General features: G+C 39.7%; 1 long non-coding RNA gene across 3 annotated transcripts in view; it reads left to right on the top strand.

Annotated features, from left to right (window-relative positions):
• The window catches only part of LOC146698995 (uncharacterized), a 218,389-nt gene that overhangs the window by 149,310 nt on the left and 48,202 nt on the right, over positions 1-20,877 (top strand). For 2 of the 3 annotated variants that reach the window (XR_014922918.1, XR_014922915.1), the window contains one exon: positions 9,932-10,200. The exons of the other annotated variant lie outside the window; for it this stretch is intronic. This is a non-coding gene — a long non-coding RNA (uncharacterized LOC146698995). Of the gene's footprint in view, positions 1-9,931; positions 10,201-20,877 lie in introns of those variants that run through there. 3 annotated transcript variants of the gene reach the window in all.

Genomic DNA, 20,877 nt, shown 5'->3' with positions numbered 1-20,877 from the left:
AAACACGTAAACGTCGGTGAAAAAGACGTTGCAGCACAGCTGTGCAGCGTGTGATCTGGACACAAGCGATGGAGGCACAACTTGTAGAACTTTGGAAAGCTCATCCGAGCCTTTTCCATGTGGCATCACAAAATTATCACGACCACAACAACCGTGAAAATAGTTGGATTTACACTGCTGCTTAATCACAGCTGCCTGATCAATGTTTTTCATTAGCAATTTAGCAAAGTTGATGTGGTGGTGGTGTGTCTGTGTGAGTGAAAGACAGAGAGAGCGAGCGACAGATTTTCTGTTATAACCTTCATTTTATGGACGCACAGTGTGCCGTCCGAGACTTGCACCGCAGTGTCGGCGTTTGTTTCCCTGTTGGCCATGCTTGTTGTTGTGGTCATCGGTTGTCTTCCGGTATTTTCTCCGTAAGCGACCTTTCCTCAACCAATGAGATGAGCGGTAATCTGACTTGTCATACTCGAATTGTCATAAGTGTGCTGTCAGCTCATTGGTCACAAAGCAGGAGAGGGGCTGGGAATTATGTTTTCAAACAAAGTGTTAATTCCATTAAAAGTTATAGACTACTTTTGATTCTCACTGTATTACGGGACAAAGTGCGTCCCTTATTAGCTCAATACGGGACGTGTACTTTTGTTTCTAAATACGGGACGATTCCGTTTTTTAAGGGACGGTTGGCAACCCTATCTACACGTTACAGTGTCAATACAACAGCAAGCTGGGAAAATAACATGGCTGCACAAATTCATCATTCATCTGCAGCATGCTAAGGTTTCAGCATAGTCTCAGAGCCAGAAGGCTATCAGAGCTTCAGAGGGACATAAATCTCCCAGCATTGCTGCCCTGACCTCGTTTGTTTTTGCCTTGACCATTTCTTACTCTGGGCTTGTGGTGGAAGGGTGGGTTTGCAGCCACGGGCTCCTGGACCAAGGAAAGCTCCCTGAGCGCAAGGGTAAGCAGGGTCAAGTGGCATGTCGCAGGGGTCAAGAGCTCTCAATAATCCCCCTGGCCCAGAGGTGAAACCCTTGACCTCAGCTGTGGCTGGACACTTCTGAGGGAGGCAGAAAGAGAGGTCAAGCCTTCTCCACCTCCGCTTTCACCTCCGCTTCCTCTAGCTACACAGGTGTCGAACGCCCCAGTCCTAGCTAAAGGTCAGAGGTTTCAGTGCAAAAGGGGTTCCAGTTTATTGCTTTGGATCAGGCCGTGATGGACTGCTGCCGAAAGTGCAGGAGGCAGTATTGACACAGAGGAAAGGTGCTGGAACCGTAGGTGTGTGAGATTTGCTTATCTGCTGAAGTTGAAGCCTCACTGGATCTGAGCCATGTGGTCTTGTTTTCTTAGGTTACGTGTTTAAAAAGTTCTGTGAAATCTAGATTATCTATGTGGAATAACTCTGCTCTTTAGTCAGTGTTTTACCTCAATCTCTCCTGCACCTCTGTTCTTTATGTACTTAAATATGGCTATGTCCAAAATCCCCCAGTATTCTGCATTTACCCTCTGCCCATTGCAAAATGATGGCGATTACGTTGTGGTGAGCACAGTTCCAAAAATCTCACTTTACCAATCATAACAGTTTTTCTATTATGTATAAATTACAGGGATAAAGCCTATGAAGAGTGTTTAAAAACTGAGGCAACTTTGTCATCTGTGAGCATCTGTTGTGTCATTTGCCAAGAGAACACAGGAAATATGTTAAAGCTATTCTTGAGGAGCATCGTGAAGGACGTTGAGGAATGCTGAAACACATAAACCAAAACAAAAACCTTTGGAGAATATTTGGCGAACACGTAGAGAATGCAGAGAGAGAGCGCAGCTGGAACGTTGAGTTTGTTGCATACTGAAGGGAGATGCGCACCTAAATCTGACAGCACCCCACTGAGACAATCACAGAACTGGGAGTCTCGTTATTTGTTTAGCAGCCACTGGATAAATAACAACATTGTGCTCTGAACTAAAACACTCTCTGTCTCCCTCTGTCTCTTGGTCTCTTTCCTGCTCAGATCTCACTTTCCCCGACTGCCGCTATCGCTTGCTTTGTCTCTTTCTGAGCCTTGACAGTTATTTGTATCTTTGTTGCTCTCTACATCTACCTGTCTGCAGCTATTCACACAGCCAGAGGCTAGCTGTTTCTTCTTCCTCTATGAATTGTAATATATCTTCCTTACTCGGTTTTGCTACCTCTCTGATTCACTTGTGGAGGATACGAACCGCTTATCTGCAAAACACGCGTGGTTTTTTTTAGCAGCTGAATGTGCGAAATCAAAATAGCAAAGTAAACCTTTTCATTAAAAGCAGTCCAGTTGTTGTGCTTTATATCCTTTGCTCTCTTGTACATCTGACAAGGGACAAGGAATATCCGGCACACGGACAGTGGCAGTGTGATACCAATCAAATGCCCCCAGTTATATTCTGATTTCCTGGATATGAACCAACGTTGTTTGATATTCAGAGTGCGAAACATTGATTCATAAAGATTTATTGTTTGTGTTCTGCACTTAAGGGTTTATTCTGACCAGAGTGAATGATAAGCCCATTGCACAGTATGTCCTATTTGCCTTCTAAAAATGACTGTGCCTTTTACTTGCTATTATCAGATGAATAGTTATCATAAAGTTTCATCTACACATCTTTTTCTAGGCCTTAAAAAAACATTGTTTTGTAAATGAAATCTTGTTCCCACTCAGCCGCATCTGAATATTTAATGCACGCAAGTCCACAGTGGTTAAAACAAAAAAGACAGAGACGAAGCAAAAAGAAATCACTGTAAAAAGGGATAACATGAATTGCTCAGTGCATTTAAACCTTTGCACATAGCTCCCACATTCATCAAGATTTCTCATGAAGTCCCAAATATATTTCAGCTTTACATTTCCTCACTGACACTGCTTTTCTAAATCAGTCTCCAGAACATATGGTGACAAGTCACTTTGCAGAGATTATAGTACAAAATGTTATAATACAGTTAAACGATACCTAAAAATAGAGGTTATTGCAGAGGATGACAGCAACAGTGTTGTACCAGGTGAATGTTTAAAAGCACAAAATGTTCACCACGAATGCCGAGCATGTGTATGAGATCATTAGTGGAAGCACATTGATCGGCATTAAAGCCTTCACTCCAGAGAGGCGGCTGTGCTCAGTTACTGAAATTTATGGACACATTAGAGCCCCTCCTATAGACCGCTGAATACATCACGGTGAAAAGTGCAATGATAAAGTGTTAGTGTGTTGCTTTTCACTCCTCTGCGAGAGAACCAGAAATGTAGGCTATGGACACTTAATTGTTGTCTGTTAATTGATGAAGGACAGGCCCTTTGTTTTTGAGCTTAGGTAGTTTGCTTGTGGAATACGTTGCATCCCCCGCAGAATGTTTTTACATTGCTGATTGCTGCAGGTTGCCACTTCCACTACCAGCTCTGTGTGAATGAGAGCTTGACAGGGGATACCTTGACTGTGTTGCTCCAGCTTCTGTAATTAAATTTACAGATGAAATAGCAAAACAGCGGTGAGAGTCAAAGCCCGGAGAGCTCAGACAGAAAGTGCTGAGCAGGACATTTTGCCTCTTCTCACACAGGCTTTATGTTTCTGGCCCCCGACAGATGGAGCCCGGCTAAAATCACAATGGGTGCAAGGGTGGCAGGGGCAAGGCTATGGAGGTCCGTGAAAATTTATGAAGTTATTGATTGACTCGTTTGGCTATCACTAACCTTCGCCCATTGCATCAGGGAAAGGGGAGAAAAATGATAAAGAATTTTTTGAGCGGCCCTTTTTTTTTGTTTGTTTTTCTGCCCACTCTACCAAATATTAATCTCCTAATTTTTAATTTTTAATCTGGACAGAGCGGGAAAATAAATGCCTCTGTCCGGCAGGCCATGGTAAATAATTAAAATTGAAAATTGATTGTTTGCACCAGAGCCGGGATTTATGGGATAGGGGCTCCACCGCACCCCCGGGGGACCCACTCTCACGTCTGCACACACCGGCCTTGTTCCCGTGTGCTAAGCATTTTTTCACATTATTCTCCACCTAATATGCTAAGGAGAGAGTGGGTAGAGGGGTTGGAAAAGAAGACGGAGGGAGGGAGAGGTGCAGTGGAGGTTTGCTTTGTTAGAAGACTACTAGGATATTGTATTTTTTTTCACAAAAATCAATGGATTGGAACCTTCCCCCATCTTCCACATGGCTCTAATATTTATTTCAATGTCCTGTCAATAAATATAACAAGGTTAGTTTTATAACGGTTTACCCGGGGAATTTGATTCAAGGGAAGTTATATTTGTTATGCCCGATTAAAAGGAGGCAATCGATGGGGATGAAACGACCACATAACCGCCTTCCCCCCCAAACTCTTTCTCCACATATACCCTTTACCATTTTCCCCCAAATACCCCCCATCCCTTTGGCAACAGGCAATAAATAATGCACTTCTAAACACAAAGGCACGCCTCCTGTCTGGCTGGTTACAAACGTCTTCCAACTGTGGTGGCCCACCGTGTCAGGCTCACCTGACTAATGAACAGTGGGAAAACAAATAATAGTCCTCCGGTTAAATTAATGAGGAGGGAAATTCGCCTCGCCTAACGTTCTTTTTTTTTTTTGTGCTTCTGACCAGCTTTACTGCATGTACGTGGGTGTTCACTGTAATGATAATTCACTTCATGTAGCCTTGCATATCAAGATGAATCTATCTAGTCACCTGTGGCTCACAGTCTCACTGCCAAGACTCATCATATCCATTTCAGCGTGGATTTATATTCAAATACAAATATTTTAGCGGATATTTTTATCATATAGCTGTACAACTAAAGTCTGTAAGCAGGCTGTACTGTTTTATATAACGCTCAACCATCACTGAGTCACTGAAGTGTCATCGCTTGCTGTGTTGTCTTTTTTCCGCCCCTCTTTTTAGATTTAGAGTTCAGTACTTTAGTTCTGTTGTCCTTTTGTTGTTTCACCTTGCAGTGTTGCTCTCTAAGCACTGTGCCGGCAAAAATTCAAATTTTTCGTCTCTCTAGTTGCGGGCAGAGAACAGTGTGATAACCTCCATGGTTCTAACTTAATAATTAAAACACAGTGATATAAAGTAGAGTGCTGCTCCTTTATTTATGAGTGAAGTGTGCGGAGTGAAGTGATTGTGTTGAAACCAGGCAAGTCCTTGATCCCTGACATAAGGGTTTGTATTTTCAGGGCATATTTGAATATCATTGCAGAGACGCGGCCACCCCGCGAGCACAGCCACGCCATTAGCAGTCTCAATGTCACCCCCATCCTACACCCACACCACAGCACCGGGAGTCCTTTAGAGGTGTGAGAGAAGGAGCCGTGATCAGACAAACGTCAGTCATATGCGCACACTTATTTGGAAGCACATGACAGTACATAGGCTTACTTTTGCACATAAAGTATACATATGCAAAACAGATACTCTACACTTTTAAAAATAGTAAATAGTGTGCTTTGTGGATTTTTTTAAAAATAATAATGATATTGGTGAGAAATATTTCTTGGCAAATGTTCATTGCTTCTCCAGTTTTTGGGTGGAGGCAGCAATATCAGATAAACCTGTCTCCACACCTGTACAAATGACGCAAATGATTTCCAAATGCTTTTCTTTGTGAGTTTTAGTAACCACTCTGTGCACGTATAGTTCCTTGAACATATAGCTGGCTAGTAAGTCCTTTGTCTTCCCCTCACAGTTTCCCACCTACGAAGACAGTGACTGTAGGTTTTGGTTTTCAGGTGCTAGCTCATAATGCCTTGTGCAGTTCTTTCATGCATCATGACCCATGTATGTGTGAGCTGAACATATACGTGAAGTAAGAGCTTCTTCCAGTGTTTCCATCACCATCAACACCACTGCCTCAACAGGAAGCTCTGAGGAAATCAATTACTCCCAGGGCGGGTGTGTCGGGCTGCAGGCGAGAGTCCATACATCCAGCAGGGGGAATTATTTAGGAGAGAGAAGGAAAGGTATAAAGTGGGAGGAGGGAAGAGGTGGAAGGATGTGGCCTTGCTGGGGTCCTCTATCTCCTATAGCTCAGAACCCTAATCCCTCAAGGCGACATGGGCCCATCTTCTCACATTACTGCGCCGATACACTCCTCATTCCTGTTGGCCTGCCGACTCATTAGATCCGGATTCTCATCCCTTAGCCTGCTGCCAAATTGCACAATCAGATGAAGGGGGGGGGAAACAATACCCATTCAGTAGCATGAAGCATACACGTGCATGCATGGATGTCTTTACCGACACATGCGCACACACATACACACACACAGAATATGGCCTTGTTGGGTAAGTGTGTATTTGGTTGGTCATAGTTGCAGTGATTTCAGAACCCACATATAAAATTAAGGGAGAGAAGGAGCACCATCCTGCGTGTTTGTATGTTGCAAATGCATGTGTCTGTTTTTAATGTGGGAGTGATATGGTTGTGTAAAAATATGGAGAGCGAAAACAGTCACCTCTGTCAACACCCGCCTGCCCAGTGCATGCACTCACACTTTCACACACGCACACAAATACATGCATGCTCACCCCGTTCCTTGTGTCACTGCCACAAGGCTTTTTGTAACGATATTGATATCACCACATTATGTACAGGTTCAGCTCAAGAAAAAGGATGTTGGCAAAATTATTTTATCTTCTGAGAAAGGAGGAAAGGGAAAATTATTACAAATTCACTTCTGCAAGGTTATTTATTAATGCCTAACCGATGTGCCCTTTTGAAAAACCAATGCCAGTCCAATACCAATGTAATTTTTTTAATATGGTTGTGTTGTTTTTTAAACATTGCTGGGTGTTTTATTGTGACGCAAATGAAGTAGTACAGTAATGTGAAAACTATAGAAGACAATCGTCAGATTATACAGATTATATATAATGACAGTTGCCTTAATTAAAAGTCGTACCCAGATTTCAGTTTCCTGTGTAATGCTGGAAGATTTTTTCACACCTGAAGAAATTACATCCCTTTTTCCAATTAAGCAGTTTTGCATTTCTTTTTGGGCTTTGACTAGATTGAGTAACCTTGTTTACACTGTTCATGCTGTATGAATATTACCGAGTGCTGTGATAAGGGGTATTTTCTCTTTTCCCAGAAATTCATTTTACATTTTTGCCTTGGAAAATTTCATATTGGCATCATTATTGCAGTAAACATTACAGTAACATATGTACATGTGGATTCAGCAGAGTTTTTTTTGTTTTTTTATTTCGACATTATGCTCACATTTTCTTGTAGATTTTATCTGCTCAAATCAGGGTGACCATAGAGTATGGAGGCAAGAGCATAGCAAGCTCATACTTGATACTTTAATTGATCAGATAAGGTACAAGTAGAGCCCAATTTTTTTATTCACAGAACGATAAAACGAAAGTGTTTTATACATGAAATCCTTCCATCTTGATTTTGACGCGCGGTTTGGCTTTCTCCTCTAATATTCTCCTTGATGCTTCCAAGCTCTTGCCATATACCTTGACTCTGAGCAAAGAAGGGAAGCTTTCTCTCGCCTTCCCAATGTAGTGGGTGGAGAACCAGAAGGATGTTGGGTGGAGAGCTGGGGAGAAGGAAGAATCTTAGGGCCTTGTCAGGGTCCCAGGTCATTAAATATCCATGCTGAGGAGGAGTGCTCGGCACTTCCAAACTTCCAGCTGCAACACACTGGCTTTGAAACCAGACTATCCGCTTTCTGTTTTTAGCACTCCTCCCTGTTTTCCCTCACCTTCCACTCTTTTCCTGCTGCCTCATACACACTCTGTTTACAACCTCTGGAGATTTACATAGGCTGGAACAGCACGAACAAACTAACAAATACACACATATCAGTCCAAAAATCTCTCCATGCGCTATCCATGGTCTCACTCTCTCTGCTCAGCAGTCCCTCCCTCCTAATTGACTCGCAAACACTGACTTTGTATCACCGTTAACTACGTGACGTAAATACATTGCACACACACTAAAGAAATGTTCTCCCTGGACCCCCTATGTGATTCTATTAATAGCTAATACACACCGCCATTAGCATGCATGGAAACCTCCCCTGCACTATTAATAGGACATGTCCAAATCACTGCTGTCGCATTAGTGGCTAACCACTGCAGCACAGGGAGTTTAAGTGTTGTTAACCGAGCGTGCCTGGTTTATTATGCCTTGTGTGAATAATAAAATACTTTCCCTCGCTCTCCTTGTCGTCTCCCGGTTTTCCTCTAAGTCTCTCTCTCTCCCTCTCGCTGTCTAACTCTCTCTCTCGCTGCCACACTTTCTCCTGTCACTGCACCTCAACATACATGGGTGAACTTGGCAGAGCACTTTGTTTGAACACTGAGTTGCTTGGCTTGTATCGTGAATATTTAACTTTCTCTGATAGGATGCGGTTAACGTTGCTGAAGAGGAAGGCAGATGAAAGATTAATCGGAAACTATTTTGATAATTAGTTAAACATTTGGGTCATTTTTTTTTAACAAAAAATAATGTATTTGTACTTTTTTTTCTGTTTTAAGAAAAATTGGATTCTCTTTTTCTGTCATAAATAATTGCAAACTGAGCTTTTATGCCTCCATCATGATACCAGAGGCAGACTTGTGTTTTCCATGCTGTCTGACTGTTTGCAAGGTCAACCAAAAAAATACCAAACTAACATTCATGAAACTTTCTGGACTGGTTGGACATCGTTAAAGGAAGAATTCAATAAATTTTGGTGCAGCTCTGGTTACTTCTTATGCACTCTCTCAATACACTTTTATTCAAATATTAAACTATGTATCATTTCTTAAAAAAAGCATCCATCAAAAAGGAAAATTATATAGATTTGAAACTTTAATTTGATGATCCAACAGTCAATTTTCACATAGTTAAATTATTGTAAGTGGCTTTTGGGAAAGCATAAAAGCTGTGACACTGTTGTTTTAAAATTGTTTTTGGTTTTCAGCTAAAATAACATGTTTCGCATACAATTGTAAAGATTTCAGCTTACCAATTATTTATTCATTTTTATATGAATACATAATCATCTACTTTATATTGTTGTTAAATGAAATATGCACTGGGAACACCTGAGCAGACAAAAGTGGAATAATAAAGTAGCTCTGCAAGTGAAAAATAGAAAAAACAAACAAACATAAAAAATGGCAACATGCTTCACAATTTTCTAAGATAACTTTTCAGACTATATGATAACATGTTAGGATGTAAATGTGTCTGTAATTCATCCAGAAACTCTTAAAAAGTTTCCTTTTGTTCTTTGGTTTAACATGTTTTTCCATCTCAGTTACCACTCTCCCACCTTTCCCTCTTTCCTATTTTTCCTCCTCATGTGTTCCATTTTCTTCTTTCATTTCATGCAGAGGAGGTCCTTTGGGATGGCATTTTCATGTAACATGCCAACAAACGGAGAACAAGGGGGAAGGAGTTTTAAATGTCCTGCTAAACTCTATGTGCTTTTCCTTCTCCCTGTTTTTCTTTCACACTCTACTCTCCTCCGCTGCTCTCATTACCTTTTGTTGCACACAGAATGCTGCTCTGCACATTCTTTGTCACTTCCTAAACTGTTTTTCTGTTTGGTGAAGAAAAAGGTGTTTTTCTTTGTGTGTCTGTGTGTTTCTGAGTGTTTGAATGTGCAATTTTGGCTTACATTTGAACTCATGCTTTTGTGTTGTTTATATAATTCACAGTCTATATTGTAGCTGAATTTATATGTACCTGTAGCATAATTGAATGGCAAATTAGACGCTAATATTTTGTGGCTGTTGTGGTGAAATAATTAATAGTCATATATTCGCAATTCATTATCCTTTCAAGCGAGGTGGTTGAAACATTGTACATGACATTGTACAACTCTACAAACGGAGGAAGTCATTGCAAAACCCCTGCACCACAAACTTCATTCTCTGTCTTTTTTTTCTTCTTTTTTTCATGTTCCAGGGTCATGGTTCTTAATTGGCCAAGACCAGTCCTTCATCCTGGCCTCCTTGGATTTGTCATTAGCCTATCATACCGCTGAAGGACTACGGCCAAGCCTCAAAACAGCAGCAGCCCATTATTTCTCAAGGAAATTGATTATTGATTGTGAGCAACAACAGAACTGATTGAGGCCGGAGAACGAGTGACAGATAGAGGGAGAGAAAGCATGAGAGAGACTGAGAGCTCAATAAAGAATGATCGAAGCGTGTCTCACAGCAGGTGTATTGGCCGAACAGCAATCGAAACAGAAAGGGTCTACAATTTTCCTTCATTCCCTTGAGAACTGACAGCTTGCCTCCTTGCCTGCACTCATCCTTTCTTCTTTTCTTTTCTTTTCTCATCTTTGTTATAATCTTATCCTTAGTATCCTTCACTTTATTAAGGCTATATTAGCCATGTACCACCTAGGTTTATAGGTTACTGCATCTGAGACATTCACAATCTTATCCTCCTATTTGTTGTTGCTTTGTGGTTGTATAGGTGTGCTGATACATAGGGCTGTTTTGTCTACTATGTGTTTGTCTGTGTGTGTTTACGTGTGTGTGATCCTAGTCGCTGCAGTGTTGACAGGTCTCTTGCATGTCCTGGCCACTCTAAACAAACCAAGGTTGGGTTTAATCTTATAATGGCTGAGAGAAGGCCTCCTTAAAGCAAATCACAATGCATTGACCAAAAGACTCATGCATTATTCAGAGTTTCTTTTTTTTTTCATGCCACACAACCTCAGCAATGAGCACATACACATACTCAGTAACACACAGGCTCGTTTGCACTAATGTTTCTGTGCAAAGTGCACACACACTCACTGCTGGCTATCCATAGACCCGATGACCGCTCGCTCTGGATTTAGATGTAATTCAAATGATATCTGTGTTTTGATTGAATGATTGCTCTTTTGTTAATTCAAATACTTTTAAAGTCAAGCAGATTTATGCCTTTCAAATAGGATTTGACATAAACCTTTTGTTGTCCATTAGGTTTCCAATAATATACCTGTTAACAAAGGACTTACAATATATTTTCATCCCAAACAAACAAGATTGCATTGCATAGTCGCTGTTCTGTGTCTCTGTCCATATGTACGTGTACGTCCGTCTGATGTGGTCTCCATCAATCTCCAGCATTCAATACACTAATTGCAGCAAGATTAAATATTCATTAAGAGCTTAAAGTAAAATAATCTGATAGACTGGAAGAAAGAAAACAGTGCCAAACCCAAGTGTTAAATAGAGAAAAGACACCTAATTATTGAGGAATAACAAGTCCACTCCAGAAAAACCCATTCAACCAGTATAGATGAGATATGTTGAGTGATGGTATAAAGTACAGTAAACTTTGATAGTATATAGCGTGTGGCCAAAGCACATAATGTTGTGATCAGTTTGTGAGCACCCTCAGCTTCTTTATACACATGGCCACACACATAAACTTCCACACATTTGCCCAGCCACTGTAGGTTTTGTATACTTAGCTACTTAGTTACTTGTCTTACCTCCCTCCTAATTGGCTCCTTTGCAGCAGAGCCCTGCCACTTAAACGCAGGGTGTGCCTCTCTCCTCCACTTGTCTATCCTTCTATCCTTCATTCTCTCTACTGAATAACCTCCAACCTTCACCTTTTCTCTCTTCCACCCCTTTTCTTTCAGATGGCCTTGACGTATTCTCAGCTCATCATCACTTTTTCTGCAGCACGGTGAGGGGTGAGGCTACTAGTAAGACTAAATAAAACCTGGTGTATTTCCAGCTGTTAAAAATCCTCATTGCAAGCCCAGGTATTTACTAAATAATACCAAATACCAAATATCATATAATAATGCTAAATGTGGCACCTCTTTCTAACCATAGAAAGCTGTTCCTTGACCATTGTGAATACTCTGTTAATTACCTGAAGCCAGCTTGTTATAAGGCACGTGCTTTTAGGTTCCTTTCTTTCATAGTGTTTATGTTTAGGATTACAAGAGCTGCATGATCTAAAAGAAATGAATGTATTTTAATACTTGTATGTCATCTTTTTCTCTCTTTTTCCTTTTCTTGCTTCATTATTCTTTGTTTTATTTTTTAGATCTGTTAATGTATGACGTTTCTCTTGTGGCAGAAGGTTTGACATTTGCACTTTTTTACACGGTCGTCATGTATTCGAGGTAAAGAATGGTTCCATTAACAGGAAATTTCATCAATTTTTTTTGATAAGAATAAAATAAATATTTATGTATGTATCTTGCTTTGACACCTCATGATTGCTGGGGGACATGGTTCAGACACTTTTTCATTTAGCTGCACGTTATTGATGATGTTACCGAGTGTATATATAAAATGTCATTGTCTGTTTTGGGGCATTGGTTGTGGGCGAGTGTACTGAATTGCAGATAGAGGGAGTATTATTTGGAACAATGTCCTGTTTCAAGAGACAGCTTAGCCATGTTTGGCCTGAGGGGACATTTATAAACACATGAATATGCCCTGACCCAGACACAAAGAGATGACACCATACATAAACACACACTCACACGTGTGCGCACACATAGTCCACGCACACATATGTGTGGAAAGACAGACACAAACACAGACAGTGTGGACATAAGTGAGACTGCACAAGGTGTTTGGTGAATGAATAAATATACTCATGCATGCATGAACACACACACACACACACACACACACACACATGCAGGCCCTACTTCTACTCACCTTAATTGGCCCACCAAGCATCACTTAAGAAGCCTTTGAGACAGAGAGAGTGTGAGATAGACATGGAGGAGGAGGAGAGGGGAGTTCAGAGATATAGACAGAAAAAGGAAAGAGATGGAGTCTTGGAGAGAAGGAGGAGATCGGGAAGAGAGAAGAGAAGGAGAGGGAGGGCAGAAGGCACGAGGAGGAGAGAGAAAGAAAGCTCCCTGTGTATTTCTGGGGGTAATTACAGATGCAGATTTGCGTTGCCACTTGCAACATGGCTGAATTCATTTCCATCTTCGCTCTGCCCTTCCCCGGTGCCCCTGGGGAGGTACATACAGATCTGTGTGTATGCACGTGTGTGTGTGTGTATGTTTGTGTGTGTGTGCACATGTGTGAATGTTGAAGGAGGCAAATCTGGGAATCTGCATAACAAGCTGGGAGAGGAAAGAGGTGAAAGGAAGAAGAGCATAAGCATAAGAAAGAAAAAGATGGTTTTTCCAAGGAGTGTCTAAGAGGTGTGTGTGTGTGTTGTGTGTAAGAGGTGGCATCTATAAACAGCTGCTAAGTGATACAATTCAGTTAATGCTTAACGCCTCTGTTGAAGGACCACACTGGACAATGTTGTTATGAAATCATACATTAAGTACTGTAAAGACATATACTATAGGGGAAGTGGTAACATTTACGTGATGGTTTTGTTGTAAATTATACACAGTTGGCGTTGGCATTACAATCCATGCCACACAGATTCATCAATCATGGAAAAGTACATTTAATCCACTTCTACATGATTGATGGCTCAAGAAAAAAAGTGCACTCTTGTAGTAAACTTCACACACCTTATGTGGAGAATAAAACAGTTGGAGGGATAATTTCACTACTGCTTTATGACCCAATCTTTACTATCAAATAAGTAATAATAATATTTAATTCAGTTTATCAAGGGTTTATTGCCTTTTTCATTTATTAATTTCCCTGTTAATTATTTTTGAATGATTAGAAGCAGTCTGCCCTCTCAAGATTCACTTTCTGCTCCCTCAAGATGTAAACAATTGCCCAAGAAGCTAATATTGGCTTTAACATAATGTTACTCTGTTTCATCGAAAGAGAATACAGGTGTTTGATGCCAAAGCAGAAACCCCTGCGGTGTGTTTACCTCAGACTTGTCCTTCAGTCAGGAGAAGATTGATGGAGAGCCGCACGCTCCCTGAGTGCACTTATGTTTGTGTAATGACTACATATGGCCACCAGGGGCTTACTGATCACAGCACTGTGTGTGTATGTGGGGGAGAGAGAGTCAAAATTATAAACAGAGTGAAAGAGTAAGGTATAAAATGAACAGCAAATATGCATGTTATTGTATTAAAACATGCATGAAAGAAATTTAAAATATAGCGCGATGTGGTGTGGATGCGTTTGGAGCCCTTTTATTTTGCACTTTGTTATATTTCTTTCTTATTCAGTTGTCTCAGTAGATAAAAAGCAAAAGGGAAAGGCGAGAGAATGAGATGAGAAGATGAAGATTCACCGAATCTATCTTCGTTTTTAATCCTTTTATGTAACGTAACATACACAGATACGCACACAAAACATGTATATGCACACTCACTCATTCCTGTAAGACCACCTGGCTTCCTGCTGCCAGTCCGCCAGCCAGCTCAGCAGCCAGAGACTTGGCCCGATTAATTATCTTCCTGCTAATTGAATGTAGAGGGACTCTACAGGGATGGGTCATTAAACTGATGCAGCGTATGTTTGTCTCCACTGTTTATTTATCTGCAGCTAAAAGATACATCAGACTCACTGCACACATGCACAAACACAGGCAGACTCAAACACAAATGCAAGGATGCACATACGCATGTGCTTATGAATGATACGTAGGCACACAATCACGCACAGACTTTGTGTCACTTAAACACATGGAAGAATTACACGCATATACAAAGAATGACTTTTGAGCCAGTACATTCACTGTATGAAACAGTGAAAGCAGTCATTTTAATTTCCCAGTGCCCAAGGTGACTTTTTTTCAACAGAAAAAGCATTAAATTGGCACAGTCGAAACTGGAAATGGTGAAAATGTGATTTGTTTCCTTTACAAATACCTTAGAGCTAAACCAATTAAATGTAAGTAGTCACTATTGGTTAACAGAAGAGAGGAAACTATTCCATTAATCGCTTAGGTCAGTTTTCACTCAGAAATACAACAAGGTAAATTTAAGCTGAGATATATTTTATTTGCCCCAAAGTTAGAGCGTGTAAAACAGTAGGCTGAAGACAACAAACATAGAATATTATACCAAGAATTCAAATTTTAAAGATTCATAGTTGAGAAGATTTTTCTTTGCCCAGTGTTTTGTTTAATTGATGATTTTCGAATTGTCTGATATTGATTCACTAGACATCAACTTTTTTTAAAAAGAGAAATGTTTCTGTTTTTAACAAACCAATCAATTAATTAAGTGCTATGGAAACTGACATATTAATTATTTCTGAAAATATCTTTGGACTCATAGATGGTTAATTAATAATAATGTTTTTAATTCATTTTTCCTTGATTGACTGAAAAATCACAGGAATTTCAACTAACTCCTCTCACCACACAAATAGCACAGTTGTACTGCGGTTTAATGCTCTTCCTGTCATATTAGGATCACATGATAATTATTTCATGAGTATGTTTAGATGTTGTCTGACACAGATATTATAGTGGCAGGACACATGTTGAGGCTTTATAAAAGTGTTACTAATAGAGTGGATATGAGGTGTAATTAATGCAAAGCATAGATGTCAGAAGCAAGCCCTCAGTCCTGAAAATTAAACCTATGTTGTTTCAGTGCTAATGAGCAGGCTCTCAGGAGAAGAGCTATCTTTGTCAACTCATGTTATTGGTGTCATGTAATCCCTGGTACTGTGACTCAGTAATAATATGCCACTCTGTAATGGAAGTGCCATGTTGATGCACTCTTGGTGTTTGGAATAAAGAAAATAGACCAACTAAATTAATTGACAAAGACATTCTGGTTTGCTTTCCTAATAGAATGGGCTGATTGAAATACTTATATGTCTCATTCGTGGCATCTTCAAAAAGTATTCACCCCTTTTAGCAGGTTTTCTGCTTTATTGTCTTATGACAAGGATCAGCAGAAACATAACTTTTTAATGAAAACAGACATCTAGAGTAGGGTTGCAGCTTTTCGTCGAGTAATTTGAATAATTCAATCAGAAAATATATTCAATGTAAATTCTTTATTTGATGCTTCATTTAATGCATGTGCCATTGTCACTGTATAAACGCAAATGTGAGTGTTTCACCCACATTTGCACCTAAAATCAGGCCTGCATTAGAAATGTATTTACTCAACATATGAGTAAAATGTCTAACCACATTAAGCCCACACAGCCTAAAAGGGTTGATAACACAACAGCAACAGCGATGATGATGCTGGCTTAATTTAACATGGAGACAGATTTTCTTAACACACTAAAACCTTTTCCTGGGAAAGCTAGCAGGAGTCCTTCATAAAAGCATCTGATCAACAAACGTGAACTTTAGAGCCGCTCCATTTGTTTTACACAGTGAAAAAACTGCAGCAAGTCTCCCAAAGTTGTAGTAAAATACCCAGATGAACTTTTAACTTAGTCTAACAAGATCTTTAAATTACACAGTTTGCTGAAGGCAGCTGTTCTATTTTAAATGGAAGTGATACCTGCAGCAAACAGGGGTGAGTCTAAAGGGGGGCATGGGGTGTACTACAAGATATTTTTTTTTCAATTTGAAAGTGAAATAATGTAAAATATTGTTGCATTCAAAAATATAAAACTTTTTTTCACAACATAATAAAAATGTACATGGGCCAGCAAAACTCTGAGCCACTGACCTGAGGGTTGAATTATTATTAATATTAATTAATGCCTATACCACCATAACGTCTTGTTTTCAGCAGCACAAATACTTTGCATCAAAGTATATCCTCGCTTTTCTTCATCGCAGCCAACAGATACTCCTTTAAAGGCTTACAGACACAAACCCGCTCATTCACTCGCACAGTCAAACATGCAGACACACTCAGAAACATAAACACGCACCAAATCTACCTCATCCAGGAGCTAAAACGCTGTCAGAAGTCTTTTTGCCTACTATTAATGTCAGAAAGCCTTCCAAGAGGACAGAGTAAAGGTAAATGGTTTATGCTTTAGTTTAGATTGCATATATATATATAATATTATTTTACTTTGACCATTGACTGTACGTGAGGTTATTTATATATTTTTGCATTTTTTCTTTAATAAGTTAAATTTGATATAACACATAAATACAAAGGTTTACTTGTTTGTTTTTTGACAGATTTGTGCAGTTAAACTTTTAAAACATTGCAATTTTTCTATTTTGAATATTTATTATTGCTCATTAATAACACAAAAGTATTTCTTATCTGATTAGCTGAGTAGTCGATTAATTGATTAATAGATGGAATAATCAATAGAATACTCAATCACTAAAAGAATCTATTTCTGCAGCTCCAGTCTAGAGTAATCCCAGTTAATCACAAATGTAAAATACAATATACATATTTTCTCTAATAGTCTTGTAACACTGTAGTTTGTCATCAATAGTGCAGCCAATAGGTGTAAGATGTCAGATAATTAGTTGAATGAATACCATCTGTGTGTTGCAGTGAAGGGCTTTAAACGTATTTTAGAGTCAATACACAAATAAGCAGCATTAAATATCCATACAGCATACAGATGAATGCCATTAAAATGCCCTAGTGCAGGTTAAGTCCTGCAAAATCTGCCAGAGTGATTTCAGAGTGCCACTGCAAACATGTTAGTCTCTGAAACTCAATAGGAGGGAACAACATTCTTCTAAACGATGGTCTCACATTTGGTGTTCTGAAAATCGGCATTGGAGAGTGAAGTCTAATATTACTTTTAGATGTGAGTTTACTCACGCTTCAAAGTCTCCATCGGCTCATTTTGCTTCTCACTGTCAACAAAGACTCCAGTCTGCTGTATAATTCCATACATGACAGTCACACTGAATTGCCATGAATGATTTTTGGATACGTCAACACATTTCTGTCTCTCCGTACACATGCACTCTCTCTTCTGAATGCTTATTCACTATATGGGCAAAAGTACTGGGCCACCAACAAATTTACACCTGCAGGAGTTGCTCTGAAATGGGAACCCATGCCCTGAAGCTCCTGGCACACAGCTTTTGTGCTGCTGTTTAAACCAGCAGAATTGTAGAACTCTGGCATTATTGCAGGCACAATGCGCCTCAGCACTCAGTGACCCCGCTCTGTAACTTTACATGGTTTAATTATTACGGTACCACACTCTAATTCAAGTTTTTAGACGTCTTTACAACAACTCAGCAGACTGCATGTCTAGAGCCTTGATTTGAATACTCTATCGTCAGTTTCTGACTGCTCAGGTAAAAATGACACAAATTAAAACTTAGATTTCTAAAAGGCTCTGTTTTTGGGTGCATGACTCACTGGGATAAAGTTGATGCCAGGTATTAAAGTTTTATATTGTATCGAAGAGTGCTGAGTCACTCTGTCGGTCTGAGCAGGATACAGAATCCATACATTTTTTAACCACTTTTCCACTGTAGGGTCACAGGAAGGCTAGAGCCAATCTCTGCTGTCATAGTGACAATTAACTTAATATGCAGGTCTTTGGAGCACGTAGAGAGAGTCCTCACAGGCAGCGGCAGAAGACAGAACATCCATCCATCCATTTTCTTAAGCACTAATCTAGTTTATGGTCACCCAGTACATGACATGTTATGATCTGTGTCATCATATTCATCTGTTTTGTGTCTTTTTTTGGTTGATCTTCCCTGAAACGGTGACTCAGTGTTATTTCACTGTATTTAAATTTACTTGTCTGAGCAGGGTATCCAACCCTATATGAGGCCCATTGTTGGCTGGTAAAGGCTAACGGCCGACACAGAAGCCAATTCCCACCACATGCCTGCACACACATAATGGCCATTTCACAGCTCGTATGGGGGTAATGGAGCCTGCCTGGGCCTACCGTGATGGATTGCTCCAGAAAGGGATGAAATGGGTGATCTAGCAAAATTGACAATGCCTAAGAGGTGCTTTTATTGGACCTGGTGACTGAAGTTAGACACCCAAACTTCTACTCTTTTATTTCCTTCTTGGTAAGTCAGAGAATGGGTTGAGGCCAGATTTTGAGTGGTGTGGTTAATAGAGCAGTTTTTAGGGTGTTTGATAAGGGGGTGCTTTATACTGTACATGAAGCTATTGTCTATGCTTATGTGTTTTTATGTGTTCAACAAACAAAGTTAAATAAAGTGAAACTTGAAGCAGCTGCTTTAATCACTAGTCTGGGACCACAAAATTACCTAAATGACGCACACTTCCAACCCTTCCCCTTCAAACTCAACACAGCCAAAACACAACATGACTGTGCTGGTATTTCAACTGGACCTTTGAGGTGAGCGTTAGCCGACGTTATAAATGGCGTGTGGTAGATAATGTCAATACTCTGTGATTGGACTGAGCCTGCTGAGTCGCTAAAGGTCAGGGAGGAGCACATTGCTGATTGTTTTCCAAAGACAGCCCATTGAAGTTTGTCTGATAGGGGTCATTTAGTTTAAGACATGCTCAGAGGATAAGTTATCAGTCTGCGTCATGCTTTTTCCTTTACAAGTGCTGCTTATTTGAAAATTAGATGGAGGAGGGGAGAAGTTTGCAAAATTTGTTTGCAGACTTTTTGGTGTTGAATCAGTGTAAATGATAAAGATAAGTATGAGCGTATGGTTCCATTATGGCTCTCAACTGTCTGCACACAAGAAACAGTCTATCCCTCACTGTCAAGTTGATGGATTAATGTCATATCATCCACTGATATGTTAGTATCCTATAACTTTGCTTGAGCTGTAGTTCTGCCATTGAACGACAATGACCTCTCAGTTTATGATGGGCTACGTAAAGAGTACGCACAATTCAAAAGCCGCTGTTTATTTCTCAGGTTTTATCAGCTACATAATAAAAGGTCATCTTCACCCTCAGTAAATGTACTGTTTTGTTGTTGTTTTTTATAAAACATGCTGCATTACAAATGGAATAACAATATTGTAATTACAAGTACCATCACAATTTCCAGCATGATGTAGATCCCATTTCACACTTTAGCTTCAGAGTTTACATAATTTTAATATAATTTAAAAAAATCTCTGTTTGCTTGTTTGTTTGCAAAGCCCTCTTAAATTATTAGGAGGATATCTTAGGCCCATGAAGGTTCTTATCTATATCAGCTATTAGGACATCATTATTTTGCCTAGCAACCACATACCAATGGCCTGTTTGCGGTATTTATCCAGCTACAACACCTTAAGAAATCACAGTATCACTTTCATTTCACAGCAATAACATCTGATTTATTTTCAGAAAACTTTCATTATGCATGGCATCTTATAATGTTATCATGTTGCCTAGCAACTACAACAGACTAAACCCAAACCCAAACAATGTGGGGATGTATTAGGATACATGCAAAGGCATTAAAAGGTCTGAGATTAAAAGATTATGTTTTTATTCAGGATTGGTAAATCATCAAATACTCATCAAAATGAGGTGAGTCAACATAAATGAAGTTAATACATTTTATTTACTTTAGCTTTACATTGTGGGATACACAAAATACCATGATCAATTAAGTCTCCAAATGAAAGCCAAGAGTATGCCCCCAGCTGCTTTGAAGAGTAAAACAAATTGTGCAGTTAGATTTGGTTAATTTATTCATTTGTTGCCATGGAAAATATCTGTCTTTGCTACCACATCTCATATCCTCTAACAACCTTTAAAGATGCTTTAATCTCAGGTGCCTTAATGCCTTTTAAAACGCATAGACCACTCCAAACACATGTATGCATCTATTTTCGTCTTCTAATTAAGGCTTTTAGGTCTAAATCATTAACGATGATCCCTTTGTCCTATATCCTGAGAAGTGATCTAAACAACACGAGATGCAAATGGGGGTATTTGCTATCCTATCCACCCACATCATTTTGGTGGTTGGTGTATGTGTGCGCGTGTGTTTGTGCAAGGTGCGTACATTTGTGCTCACGACACCCCTCGCCTCAGTGTCTCTTCAAAGGCATTGAGTGGTACCCTTTGTGGCCCCCGCTCCCACCTCTTTCACTCACTCCTTTTGTCTTAGCGTTTCATATTTAATAGAGCTGGCTCA

The sequence above is a fragment of the Copadichromis virginalis genome, linkage group LG11, assembly GCF_057382275.1.
Source record: "Copadichromis virginalis isolate Kocher_CV1m ecotype Utaka linkage group LG11, C_Virginalis_male_GT1.1, whole genome shotgun sequence".
NCBI classification, from domain to species: Eukaryota; Metazoa; Chordata; class Actinopteri; order Cichliformes; family Cichlidae; genus Copadichromis; species Copadichromis virginalis.
The sequence above is the reverse complement of the archived record's forward strand: the minus strand, read 5'-3'. Positions and strand labels throughout refer to the sequence as shown.